Consider the following 15,734-nt stretch of genomic DNA (forward strand, 5'->3'; position numbering starts at 1 on the left):
GGTGCATGCCTGTAATCCCAATATCTCAGGAGACAGAGACAGGAGGAGCACGAGTTCAAAGCCAGCCTCAAAAACAGCAAGGCACTAAGCAACTCAGTGAGACCCTGTCTCTGAATAAAATACAAGATAGGGAGGGAATGTGGCTCAGTGGTTGAGTGCCCCTGAATTCAATCTCTGGTACAAAAAAAAAAAAAATCCAGGTACAGTGGCATAAGCCTGTAGTCCCAGCAGTTTAGGAGGCTGAGGTAGGAGAATTAGGAGTTCAAAGCCAGCCTCAGCAACTTAACAAGGCCCTAAGTAATTCAGTGAGACCCTGTCTCTAAATTAAAAAAAAAATGGACTGGGGATGTGGCTCAGTGGTTAAGCATCCCTGAGTACGAGAGAGAGAGAGAGAGAGAGAGAGAGAGAGAGAGAGAGAGAGAGAGAGAGAGAGAGAGAGAGAGAGAACACGAAAGAGAGAGAGAGAGAGAGAGAGAGAGAGAGAGAGAGAGAGAGAATATGCTCCTAGCTAATGAATTGAACCCAAATAAAAACCATCAATATCATCTGTCACTCTCATCATTTTTGTTTAACATTTTTCATTTGTTTTTTTTTTAGATATACATTACAGTAGAATGTACTTTCACATATTATACATACATGGAGTATAACATTCTAATTAGGATACTATTCTTGTGGTTGTACATGATGTGGAGTTTCACTGGTCATATATTCATATATGAACATAGGAAAGTTATACATGATTCATTCTACTGTCTTTCCTATTTATTCTTCTCCATAAATCATACTCTAACATCATTTTGTCATATAAGCAAGCAATTTTTATGACCTCTAGGATACTTTTTAAAAAATGTAAGGGGTAACAGGAAAAATGAATACATGTATCACAAAGCTAGAAGAAAAATATAGATAACCTACCTTATCTTTTGTTTCAACCAGGCAGCAACAGCTTTCTTTTTCCACCATCTATTACATTTTCCATTTGCTATTAGCGAGCACCTGAAATATTTGTGAATCTGTACCTAATGGTATTACATAAACCTTCATTCTTGCTGGCTCTTTACCATTGCTGAGCTTTTCTATGTAGAGGTATTAGTCTGTAGTCTGATAGCTTAAACCACAGAATTTTTTTTTCACATTTCTGGAGGGTATATGTCCAAGGTTGTATCAAAATTGGTTTCTGATGAGATGACTCTTCCTTGCCTGTGACTGCCTTCTGACTGTTTTGCCATGAACTTTCTTCTGTGCACATGTCCACAGTTCATTCCATAACAAGTTTTCATGAGGTTCTATTATACTTCTCCCTGATTTCATTTTGTAGCAGTAACTGTAACTCTACTTTCCTTGATAATAATAGTGACTATAAAGTAGCTAAAATTAGGAGTGTTACTTCCATGGTATCAGTACAAAATAGAATTCAATTAAACCATTGTTTATTTCATGATGGAAATATCTATTTCTCAGATGCTAAGAATTCCATGCAAGCAAAATCCAAAGCCACTGGGAAAGAAAGACAATAATTTTGTGGGAATTCAATTAGCTATAATAGATATGTGCCCCTCATACTACCAAATCTTGGATAGCAGTCAAATCTAGCTATGAAAATAAAACTATGTGTGGTTCAAAGTACATTCCATATCCTGGAGAAAGGACCACAAAGTGGTATCTGGTCTCAGAGTTTCCTAATTCTGTCTTTAGTAGTTTCTTCCAGTATTCTATATGACTGATGGTTTCAAAGCAATGGGTTTCCATGGAGCACTGTTTCAGTTAGTCATTGGCTCCATTCTTTTACTAGAGCATGACATCCTTGCTCAGAAATAGTACTGTGTGGGATATTGTAAGTGCATATGAGATTTTATTAGCCCTCAAAATTATGTCTCTGGCAAAAGCATGTAAGCATAACAAGCAAACCTATATCCTGAAACAATGATTATTATAGTGAGGACAAATTTCTGTCCTCTACATAATGAAAGTGATTCAATGTAATCAAACTAGCATTAGAACATATGCTAATACCCCTACAAAAATAATGGTATCCTGGTGATCAGCTTCAGTTCTTTTTGGTAGATTGGGTTTAGCAGTATGAAAGAGAAGTTGGAAAGTCCATATTTTTACACTATGTCCAAACTTCAACCATGTCTACTAGCTACTTATCTCACAAATGTATTGATAAAGGAGTGGAGTGAGTAGAGGAGGATTAATGACACCCACGGAATGGGTCATTTTTCTCTACTTGGTTATTGAGTTTTCTTTATAATAAGAATCATTTGATAGAATTTGCATGTAAAATAAGCATTCTCAGTGTCTGCTCCACTTCAAGAAGTAAATCCATACATAGACTGCTATGCCTCTTGCCACCACAGTTCTGATCCTATCCTTATAGATAAGATTAGTGAAACTCTTAATTGCTACTCATTTATCTCCATATCCCTGATGTTTTTATTTCCAGATAAAGTGTAATATAGGGTAGTCTCTCTACCATTAAACTTTAAAAAGATTTTTCTTCCAGACGGAATCCTTCCTGCATGGTGGTGTACTATTAGTGATTAAAATTCCATCAGGGGAAGGTGCATTGGGAGTGTGAGCCATGTGATTATGTAATTTACATATTTTTCAGGGATATATCAAATTTAGTCTCAAATATACCACTTCTATTTTATTATGTAGTGGTTCAGTGCACAACAGTTTTATCATATTGTGTGGCAATAGTCATCCAGTCAAGAATAGGCATAATCTCTTGTGTCCTGACCTCCAATATTCAGTTCCTTCCAGGGTTTAGAAGGAAGTAATGTATTTTCAAGGCTAAAATAGTTATTTACCAAAGAGTGCTATAGATTTAATATTTATGTTCCTCTTACATTCATAGTTTGAAAACTTAATCCCCAGTGTAATGGATGATGCTGTCTGAATATGGGAATCTCTGAGAGCTAATTAGGAAATGAGGGCAAAGCTCTTATGAGATGAGACATGAGAGAGATCATTTCTTCTTTCTCTCCCTTCCATAAAAAGATACAGAAAAAAAGGTATCCTTTTTCAAATGAGGAAGAGATCCCTTGCCAGTAACTAACTCATCAAGCACTTTGAACTTGGATTGCACAGCTTTTGGAACTGTAAGAAATATACATTTACTGTTTAAAATACCCAGTTTGTAGCACATTTGTTATAGCAGCCTGAACTGACTGAGACAGTGCATGACTTTGCTCTAAATCTCTAGAGACGTTTGTTCTGAGTATTTTAAAAGTGTTTAGCACAAATTCCATCTCAATTGCACATGTTACAAAACAAGGTCAATTAGCTGAGCAGCATACTGAAAAATCTAAAGAAACCCTCTTGCTTTAAGCACAACTGAAATACTGGAAGATGTATGTTTTACTTGGTAATGGGATTTTAGGGAATAATTCTTTGCTAGATATGTTGTCACTAAAATCCAACAAGTGTTCACTTCCAGAGTTAGGCTTTGTGCTTGTCTGGAAGAATATGTTAGGATTTAACCTCTTACTTAGTGGTAAGATGAAAAAGTGAAGCACTGTAATTTTTATATTTGAAGGAAAAATCATACACACCACTTGCTCCCCACCACCCATGATTTCACCAATGTTGCATGATCCTGAAATTCTGAAATATATGTCTCCCACATTCTAGAATACATTTGCCTAAATAAACATCTTAAGTTAATTTTATTTTCCTTCCTGTAACATATTGCTGATTGCAAAATCCATCAACATGTTGGAATCTATGACATAGTTCAATAAAAGGTCAACATTTCAGCAGAAAAAAAAATACATATTTGAACAACCAGAGTTGATATAGCTGAGAAATAAGACACCCAAACTGTCCTGCTCTTCCTGCCAAGAAAAAGCTGTTTTAATTGTTATTTCCTCTCTTCCTTCTTCCCTCTCTGTCTCACTCACTCTTTATTTCCTCTCCAAAGTAATTGCTATCCAGTGCCAGAATCCATGTTAATTTTCTCTAGCATCCAAAAATCTAATTGCATTTGAAGAAAAAAAATGTTTAAACTAGTTTAAATACTTGCAATGATTCTCCATTATCTGGTAAGTCCTAAATTATTTCTGCTCAGGCTAGTCAGTTGTGTAAGTGGGAGAGAATGTGATAGGAATTACCACTCTAAAGTTTTCAATAATTTTAGTTTTTCCCCATCACCATTCTTCCATTGTTGTTTTTGGTTTATTAATTTGTAAGAGTTTCATTCACAGAGGTTTATACTTGGATCTAGATACAAACACAGACCTCATTTCAAAGTTAGGAGAGCAAATATGGGATTCTACCAGTTGCCAATTTGTATAATGTAAATGGAGTTAAAAATGCCTAGAAGTTATGTTCTTATTACAATTTCTATGACCTAGACTTATTTCAGAACTTATCACTTATCCCCCTTGATTTTATATTCTTAACATCAAATAAGTCATGCTTTAGGTCCTCTAGTTACTATTAGCTCAAAGTCCAGTAATCCCTGAAATTTCTGTTTGTTATTTTCTCACATATGGCTATACAGCTAAATTGATGCAGATCCACTTATGGAAATCCATGAGGAATATTTATAATGCTTTTATTTGTGGCAACATCATCAGGCCTCTATCATTTGCTTCCATGTTTTCTGAAGTGTTCTGAGTTGGAAATTTGCAAGGTTAAGAACTGTGTATGGAGGCAACTTTCCATTTCTCCCTAATAGTTACTAATGTCAGAATTTTCTTCTTCAGATCTAGAGGTTTACTTTTGTTTTCCTGTTTTGTTTTTTCTCTTTTGTTTTAACCATCTTTTATTTATTTCCATTTTACATGTATTGTAGCTTTTGAGGATGCCAATCAAGTAGTCATGATTTAAGGTCTCTCTGAATCAAAGCATGGTGATTAGACCCCAGCCTGGATTGTTAAATGCCAACATGTGACTTCTGCCTCTTTGGAGTGAAAGAGAATGACCCATGTTGTTGAGTTGAAGTCATCAGTATTAAGTCAAGTTCAGGTTAATATAGATTAGATACAGATCATCACATACAGATATGTTGTGGATATATGCAAGAGTTTGGTATGCACATATTGTCTTAGCTTTTTCTTTGGTGAGACCAAGAGACTTGACAAAAACAATTTTAGAAGAGGAAAAGTTTATTTGGGGCTCATGATTTCAGAGAATTTAGTCCATTGATGGTTCAACTCCATTGCTCTGGGATTGAGAGGAAGCAAAACATCATAGTGGAAGAATGTGGTGGAGGAACACAGCTCAGAACCTGGCAATCAGGAATTAGAAAGACTCCCTTCACCAGGGACAAAATATATAACCCAAAGTCATTCTCCCAATGATCTACCTACTCCATCCACACTCTACTTGCCTACAATTACCACCAAGTTAATTGCTATAAGTGGATTAAAATACTGATTAGGTAAGGCTCTCATAACCCAGTCATTTCACCTTTAAACTTTCTTACATTGTCTTGCACAGGAGCTTTTGGAGGACATCCCTATCTAAACCATAACATATAGGTAACTCTTTTATATTCCAGCTGAGGTGCATTAATAACCCAGAAGCAGCGTAAGCCTAATTAGTACTCAGATGTTGGTTTTTAAAATCATTCTGCAGTGAAAGGAACTAGTGCTCATTACAGGAAAGATTGATTCTATAATTTAACAGAAAATGTACAAATGAGCTTGGAGTATCTATAACTAAGAGACTAAGAAGGAAATGAGAAAGTGCTCAAAAATAAAAATCACAAAATAAAGTTAAAATCCCACGTCAGTGGGGTATGATAGTTTGGATCTTGAGGATTTCCCAAAGCCCCGTGTGTGAAGTGCTATTGATAGGTGGAAGACCTTTAAAATGTAAGGCCCTGTTGAAAGGTTATATGGTCAAAGAATAATGTGTTGCCTTGCCATAGACCCAATGTCATTGGGTTCACTGATCATGGACTGGGACCTCCAAAACTGTGAGCCTAAATACATAATTCTTATGTTATTATCTTAGTTATTTTGTTATAGTAACAGAAAGCTGACTAATAAAAGATATAGAAACCAAAGAAGGAATTTCCAAAGGCCAAAGTTAGACAATTTGAGCAACAAAATAAAGTATTTTGGGGATTATAATGTGAAAGTATAAAATTTATAGCAATTTAAATAATTGATTAAGTCCATACTGTAAGTAAATGACTGAATAAGTAAAAAAGAGAAATCTCCCATGAGAAAGAATTCCACAAATTCGATACTTTATGCACATAAGTAATGCCCTCAATGATGCAACAGAATTCCCTACTTCTTATGTACAAGATGCATGGAGACTTTCTTCCAAAGTGTATAATGTAGAAACAATAGAGAGTTTTAGTTAGATTTTCATCACTGTGACAAAATACCTGGAAAAAAAGAAACCTAAAGGAAGAAAGATTTATTTTAGCACATGGCTTCAGAATTTTTCTTCCATGGTTGGCCAGCTCCATTGCTTTGGGACTGAGGTAAGGCAGAACATCATGACTGAAGACCATGGTGAAAGAAAGTTGTTAAGCTTATGGCATCCAGGAAGCAAAGAAAGTGAGAGGGGTGGGGGGAGGGGACAGGGACATGATATAGTCCCCAAGAGCATGGCCCCAAAGACCCATTTCTTCCAATTAGGTTCTGACTCCTATGTTTATACTACCTCTCAAAAATCCAATCAGCTATAAATCCCTCAATGGAATAATTTGTTGATGAGATCAGAACTTGTGATCCAATTACTTCCTCCAAATTCCTGCCTTTGTATACTGCTGCATTGAGGAAAATGACACTTTGGGAGACATTCAAGATGCCAACTATAACAGGGAATAATGTAGACTTTGGAGAAACTTAACTAACACTGTTTTGGCCTGACAACCATAATCAATATCAGCAGTTGCAAGTCATGCTGATTAGATATACTCTTGATATGATGTGATAACAATGACACTTTACAGCTCTCATTTTCCTATCCAAAACACATAATCACAATCTTGCATAAGAAAACTTTGAAGTTCAGTTGATGAGCATTTTACAAACACCTGACTTGTGCTCCTCAAAACTGTCAAAGTTCATCAAAAATAAGAGATGTCTAAGAAACTTTCACTATGTAGGAGTGCCTAACAAGATATGAAGTCTAAATATAATGTGATATCCTAGATGGAATCCTAGAACAGAAAAAAATATACATTTAGACAAAGACCAGAAAAATCTAAAGGATTCATTGACTTAGTTTATAGTAATATACAAATATTGACTAATATGATCCATGTGCCATACTAATTTAAGGCATTATTAGTAGGTATAACTGAGTCTGTAGAAGAGTTATTTATAGGAATTTATTTGTATTTACTTTTATACAGATCTTTAAATATTGAATTGTTTGTGAAAATAAAAATGTCCTTAAGAAGAAATAAAACTTTGTTGGAAGTTGGACACACTGAAGTGAGGTAATAAGCATTTGGACTAGCTATAGGAATATCACCTGGATCAGAAAAACTCTATATTACTTAGCATCCTAATGGCTTCTCTTCAGCTAAGACTAAAACTGAAATACTGTCTTTAGACACCAAGACTTCTGCCATAAAATGCCCCTCATTTTCATTTTCACTCTCAGAAGTGGGAGGCAATAGAGAGATCGATCACCCATACTGGGTGACCTACCTCTTTTCCAGCTTCCCTCAAGAACATTTAATTAGCAATGTATCATTCACTTTCAAACACTCAGCAAAAGAGTCTGTGAAATGTGGCATTTAGTTTCACAGCCTCTGTAGAAGGCAAATATGTTCAGAAAAAGGAAATAAAAAGGATGATGTTTGGATCAATCATCCAAACCCAACAAATCTCTCATGTATGGTCCAGAATGTTTGGGGTGATGTTTTTCACTTTTCTTCCATCTGTAGAAGAGTGGGTGCAGGATCTACCCAAGTAAGGTATCCTATTCTTCTTCAGAAAATCATGAGTCTATAACTCTGAGACCCTGGCCTGGGATTTGGGAAGGGTGAAACTATTGGAGCATAGAGCTAACTCTAAGAAGTAGTCATAAGATAGACACAAGACTTTTTGAAGTTTATGGTTCCATTTTATCTAAAGCTAGTCTTTACCTTCCTTCGCATTTTCATTCCAACTAAATTAGTTAATTCATTTTTGTTTAAATCTTTATAAATCACATTTTCATTGATCCATAACTAAAATATTATTATTAGCAGTAGAGACATGGGTTCCTTAAAGTTTTGCTGCAAATGAAAGGAACTAATGTGGAATTGACTGAGTAAAGTTTGAAGAGGGGGTAGGGTGAATTCTCCTGTCCCTGGCTGGCAAGTTTGTAATTCTTATATAACAGCAAAAATGAAGTTCAACTGTTAGTTGTTTCAACTTGAAATTATATCAAATATTTAAATGGTGGGATAGGGACTGGGGTTGTGGCTCAGTGGTAGAGCGCTTGCCTAGACATGTGAGACACTGGGTTGGATCCTCAACACCACATAAAAATAAATAAATAAAGATATTGTGTCCATGTATAGCTAAAAATATATATATTTTAAAATTTTTTGGATAATCAAAAATTCATTGGAAATATCTCAACATATTTAGGTATGTTTGTTATTTCTTCTAGTCTTAAGAGAAAGAACATTCTAAGAATGTATCCCATATGAAAGCTGAATGGAAGAAAATGTGCACCTAGTAAAGGAGTTACTTATTCATAAGATCAATACTGAAATGACACTAATAATAATTCTTAAAGATTTGAAAACAGAGAAGTTGGGAAAATTTGGTACAAGACTAGGATCATGAATTCTTTTATTATATTCATGTAAGATCCATCATTTGCATGCACCCTAAAATGAGAGACAGATTACTTTTGCCTTTACCTCCCCAGTTACTGCTTCAAATTGGTCCTGAGTCAGATTCCAAGATGGAGGTCACTGAATTAAGAGCTAAGACAATCATCCCAAACTGCTAGTATAAAGAGGGACTAAATTTTTTAAGCAAGTTTCATAGTTTTTAAGCCCAGAAAACACAGACTTTTTATTTCTCAATCCTAAATGAATTTCTTCAAGTTTCCAAACCCATAATACAATGAAGTTAGCTTCTGTAGCAGTAATCTCTCCAGCAGAAAAATAGTAAGTTCTATTTGGCAAACCACAGCAACAATGGACAAGGAAAGTCCTTCAGGAGAAAAGAATTAAGAAAAACTATTTTCATTGTCCAAGAAAATCACTGCATCTGCAGATCTCAAAGACTTTGCTCATTCTCAAAGCATATCACTGATGCTTATAGACAAATAACCATTTTGTTTCTTATTCTTTTTTCAAATATAATTCATTACTCTATTTATCCTGAATTAGAATGTGATTAGATGGTGGATAATTTATTATTTAGTCATATGTTTCTGAATTGTAAGAAACTTCCTTTGAATTTAACAAATGTACGAATTTCATTTAGAGATTCTTGACTTGGACTAGGACACAGTAACCAGATAAAGCTTTGTGTTGAGGATGTGATCACTTTCAGTGCCTAATATTAGACATTTATGTTTTAAAAATTTAATTTCATCTTGAAGAAAAAGCATGCCTACATGCTTATAAGATGGTCTTTAAAATTTGCTCAACATCTACAGTAATGTACTATGTAATGACCCTAAGATATTCCCTTTAGGAAGCACACTTGCCTTTCTCTTATCCATATGACATGTGTAGAAATGACCCTCTGTTCCATCTCAGGGAGTAGGCATATGCCTCTGAGCTATTAAGTCAAATGGTTTAAGAATGGGCCCATTGCTAAGGGAAGTTAGTCTTGGAGCTTACATGGAAAATCTACTCTATAGATACTAGTAAGATGGCAGGATGCAATCTTTGAGGTGCTAAAGCCATCAGTTATATTGTTGTTTAAATAATCTATTTAGAGTCAAGGATATGAATGAAAAGCACAGTCAAATAATGGTGAAATAAATGACATTATAGTATGATCTACTCAAACCATGATGACTAATACTAACATTAATGCAAGTGTTTCAAAATTAATTTGTTTTTGTGATGAATGCAAATTCAAAATGAGCCTCAATAACTTAGCAAGACCCTCAGCAACTTTAAAGTTAAACTTAACTTTACTTTCTCTATCTAGGTCACTCTTCCTTGTATGGTGGTCTAAAGATAATGTGTGTGTGTGTGTGTATAAATATTTACATATCCAAACATGTATTTACATACTACTTGTCCATAAGGCAGTTTGAAAGTGCAATATACTAAGAAGATGCCTCAGTGACTTTCTTAGAACTTGGGGATATATTTGTGGACATGTGTATAGACAGTATAATAACTATGCCTCACATCCATATTAGTTCCATCACAGAATAGTAAAAATTATTCCATATTGGCATTTGACAATGTAGTATGGGCCTAGTAGAACATAAATAGAATTTGCAAATAAGTAAAATATCAAAAACTGAAAATACATATTAAGTCCTTGGATATATAAGAGAATATGTGGAAGGTTAGGATTCTTTCTAGGTATTTGACAAAAATGTTGAAAAAAAAAGTAGCTATAGAAAAATAGCGATAATATTTAATTTTAATTAAACATTTAATTAAGATCAGTGAAACATATTCTGGATTCACAAGACATCTATTCTATTGAATGATATCAAGCTCTCTTTCCAAAAGAGAGAATAAGTTTTAAATGTAAAAAAGAGACATAAACAGTATTTAATTACTAAAATATTGTGGTTTCTTTGTGTTCACAAAATCGCTGCATTCATTTCCTAAAACTCACAGTTTCTTCCTTTGTGGTTTTGTACTGAAAGCCAAACACATTATTTTAGGGAGAAGCTACAATAATCCTTCCCTTTCTTCTGTGTGGAAAGGGGATTTCTGAAGCTCCAGTATAACACTAAAGTGCTGAATGGGGCAGTGAGAGTCCACAAATGAAGAGATAAATGACCTACCTGAGGTAACCTCTGCAATTAGGAAATCTGCCGAGATCAATTAAGGCCTAGTTATAAATGGAAAAGAGTTACTCTCTCGTCTCTATTTTTGCTGCCCAGAATTGAACTTCAGAGAGATTACTTTAGGTAGGAACCAATGACCTGCAAAAATGTACTTGAGGCTAAAACTTCCTTGACTGGTCATGATAATCTTCTAAGTAATAACCTCTTTGATTTAGCCCCCCGTTGAGAATCATACTGGCTCACCTACTTGAGACTTTGCTAGGGAAATGATTCAATAAATTAAAATTTAAACTAATACCTCCACTTACAAAAAGGATGGAAAAGTATGTAGGGCACGTATAGAAAACAGATGGACATGATGGTGTTTTAAGTTTATTAATGTACAAGAAAGGGGTCGGATATTTCTAAATTGATATAATGATTTCTCAGACCTAAAGAATAACCTTTCCTCTTATTTCCCTTTTATTAAAGAAAATAAGACTCCTTAAACATAGACTACCTGCTAACATTTTAAAATCCTGTATTAGTGTAGATTTAGCTATAACATAGCTCTGTGGTGGTTAATGCATGAGTACTGCATTCATAAGTGAATTATTTGCATATGGAAATCTATCATTCCAAAAGAAAAGGGAGAGAGTAGAAAATTATGACCCCATTCTGCTTGCAGAAAAATCCTAGCCCAGTTAAGGGGAAAATGAGAACAAGACTGGGCTGAAAATTCCAGTTACATATTATCTTAAAGGACACAATTTCTCTCCTGCACACTGGGAGAGAGAGGATAAGATACTGTTATCTGTAGAAAGCTGATTTCTTGCATGTATACTAGAACAGTTGCTCCTTGGTGAGGTGGGCAGTCAAAACTTCTGCAGCACAAGATATAAAACCCCTCTCTTGATGAGGACTGTTGTGGAGCTGAGGGCATTGTGGAAAGAATACCAGTCACTTGTCCAGCCGGCTTCCGCTAGACAAAAAACTGAGGGAGATGAGGTATTGCTTGGCAAAGCACCTTGGAGGATGGAGGTGCTATCTGGTCAGGTTGTTGTGCACTCTTCTGGCAACAGTCAGTCATCACTTGTTAGCTTTCTTCAATAAACCATGTCCCTATGCTATCTCCGAGCACTTTCTTTTGGTCTGTTTCCAATCTACCCCACTGCCCAGGCACAGTTGGGCCATGGGCAACATGGAATTTCTTAGATTCTGGGAAATTTTATTTTATGACTAGTGAAAGTTTACCTTCCTAAGGCCTATCATATCATTTTATTATTTTATTCCCCCCCTAGTTTAATGAAACTTTGGAGTATTATAACCTGATAATATTAGTCAATCTTAGATAATAGCACATTGTTTTCCTTGCCCGGCACAGAAGTTCAAGTGAAACCTGAATACCTTTCCTCAAAAAGGAATGTACTAGTTCTTATAGTTTTCAGAATTATATTATTTTTCAAAGATCAATTTTCTAGGACCATATAAAACATTCCTAGTTTATAGTATTACTATTAATTGCAAGGTTATTTATTCTATAATTTGAAAACTATAGGGGGAATCTATTCTATACACAACAGAGATTTTTACGATCTCATGAGCAACAGAGTAGAAAGTGCATATGGAAAGGAGCAGATTTCCCCTGCCCTTGAAACACTATGATGGGCATTCAATTAATATATTATTTTAACTTAGTATATTAGAATATGCCAATGAATTGTTCACACAATATTTGGCAAGTATAATAAACTGTAACGTAAAAAATCCACTTATTTTAAAACCTTACCTTGACTACTCTGCTTTATAAATATTCAGCTTCTAATATGCTTATATAAATTTTTTTTAAAAAGAAGGAAACCCTTTTTTTGTTGTTCTACAGCAAATGTATAATCTCTGTATTTCAGATTGTCACCCAAATAAAATCATCTGGTTTAGGGTGAGAGGTAAATGTCATGAGACATGCTGTAATGTGCCATATCAATTGAATGTGAGCAACAGAACCCAAGGTAGAGACTCTGGTCACTTATGGGAATTAATAGAATATCTTTCTTCCCTTAACATACGGCAAACAGTTGACAAATAACTTGGAACATTTAAAAATGTGCATGATCACATCTTAAATGCTACCATGTATCCACGCTGTCTCTCTCTCCCCCATTCCCAGTATTTACTAGTACAAATACATTATCTGCTATAAATTCCATTTCAAATGTATCATTTTTGTCATAAAATTGACTTTTAAATGAATCCGTGTTTTAAATGTATGTTTTTCTACTTCTGATATTCACATAATGGCTAAAGATAAACAAATACCAAATGTCTTCTTTGATATAATGAGAGCAACTAAGAACAGAGCAGGGAGGAAGAGCAGGAAGAAAAGATTAACATTAAACAGATACATGAGGTGGGATGGAAAGGGAGAGAAAAGGGAAATTGCATGGTAATGGAGGGAGACCCTCATTGTTATACAAAATTACATATAAGAGGTTGTGAGGGGAATGGGAAAATAAACAAGGAGAGATATGAATTACAGTGGATGGGGTAGAGAGAGAAGATGGGAGGGGAGGGAGGGGGGATGGTAGAGGATAGGAAAGGTAGCAGAATACAACAGTTACTAATAGGGCATTATGTAAAAATGTGGATGTGTAACCGATGTGATTCTGCAATCTGTATTTGGGGTAAAATTGGGAGTTCATAACCAACTTGAATCTAATGTATGAAATATGATATGTCAAGAGCTTTATAATGTTTTGAACAACCAATAAAAAAAATTAAAAAAAAAAAAAGATAAACATATATGGGTGTGCATGCATGCAAAGTAGGGGAAAACACAGAATACAATTATTTGCTGTATTTATTTTGTACTTAGCTTCTCAGAGGTAAGGCTTTCTTAAAACAAAATACATTTGCTTTTGCCGATTTCAGAGTAATTTCCCTGTCTATGCAGGTAGATTTTTATGTTAACATATTTTCAATTATCATTTTATTTAATAATGAATAATTATTTTTAAAATTAATGCTATGTTCCAGTACAGTTCATACATTAAATGATTTTTGCTGATTAAGTTCCATTATGATTTGCATGTGGGGTGTCCCCCAAATGCTCACGTGTGAGACAATTTGAGAGGGTTCAAAGGGGAAATGATTGGGTGGTGAGAACTTTAACCCAATCAGTGAATTAATCCCCTGGTGACTGGAGGAGATGGGGCATTGGGGACGTGGCTTTAGGGTATATATTTGTATCTGGTGAGAGGAGTCTATGTCTGCTTCCGTTATGTGAGCTCGGTGATATGAGCTGCTTCCCTCCACCATCCTCTCAAGCCATGATGTTCAGCCTCACCTCAAGACCTGAGGAATGGAGATAGCCTTCTATGGACTAAGACCTCTTAAGCCATGAGCCCTCAAATAAACTTCTCCCCCACTAAAATTGTTATGGTCAGATCCTTTAGTCACAGCTGCGAAAAAGATGACTAAAGCAAGTTCCTTGAATTTTGTTCTTTAACTGTCCTTCATCTACTTCTCACACATGTGCAAACATACCCGTCTCCCAAATCATCTAACCTTTTCCAAAATTTCTAATTGATCAGATATGACTTTTAAATACATGTGTGTTAACACATAAAATGTATTATTAGCTCTATATCAGGAATAAAGTGTAACCAGATGTTTTAGTATAATTTACATTGAAAAAAATCAGAAAGCATTTGCTTTTCTCAAAACAAAATCAAAACAAAACTAAAGGTATGTCTAATATTAATTATCTCTGTACTTGTAATAGCTGTCCTGTCATCTAATTAGTTATTTTGATCAGAGCTAGTAGTGATAACTATATTTGGTATTTTGTGTTGATATGTAATTAAAGTGAAGAATTATGTTCTACAAATATTGAATGTGATCACAAAGTTTCCTAGTTAACCTTATTGAAAAGATTTGGACATATATATTTTTCACAATAACTTTAAGTATCATTATCATTATTTATTTATTTACTTATTTATATATTAGTTGTGCTGCTGGGGATAGAATGTTTGGCAAGTATGTATGTTTGGCAAGTGCTGTGTCACTGAGCTACACCCTTGCCCCTGGACTATCTTATAGTGTCATGATACATAAAAATTTCTCCCCCATAAAATATATTTATTTCACATAATTATGAAAATCTCATCCTTGTTAACCCATAGTTCACCTATGACTTTCATATAAGTAAGAAATAAATGTTGTTGAAAATGTTCTTTGGATTGTTTATTATCTTCAAAAAGCAGAATAATAAATGGTAATATATACTTCATTCGATTCCTAAAAATTCACCCTATTCTCACTATTGAAAAGCACTGACTTCAGGGGTTTTGAGTAAGATTAGTGCCTTTACTCCTACTGGTCAGTTCAGCCTTGGTCCCAGTATCTCAGCAGCTCAGAGAACTTTGGAGATTTCCTTGGTTTCATGTATTTGTGCTTCAGTGTTTACATAGAAGATTGTGGGGACAAAAAAAATCATACAATATGATTGTGGGTATTTTCAATATATTGAAAAGGGAAAGAAGAATTTCCCGCCTATGTTTTATTCCTTACGGGAAGGACAGTTACTGTTGTCTGAATTAGAATAATATATATTCCATGATTATATAATTATGTCAAATGTATTCCACTGTCAAGTATAACTAAAAAGAACCGATAAAGTGAAAAAGAAATATTTTTTTCATGAGTTTCTGCCCAAACCATTTCCTAGCAATCTTCAATACCTAAGGCAAGAAGGAGAACTAAACTGATTTTCTATAATCAGGCATATTGATTTTTCTAGTAGGGAGATCATCAATTTAAAAGACACGAGCACATGC

Source organism: Marmota monax, unplaced genomic scaffold, assembly GCF_021218885.2.
Source record: "Marmota monax isolate L192 unplaced genomic scaffold, Marmota_monax_Labrador192_F-V1.1 WCK01_AAM20220418_F8-fsc00113, whole genome shotgun sequence".
NCBI lineage: Eukaryota > Metazoa > Chordata > Mammalia > Rodentia > Sciuridae > Marmota > Marmota monax.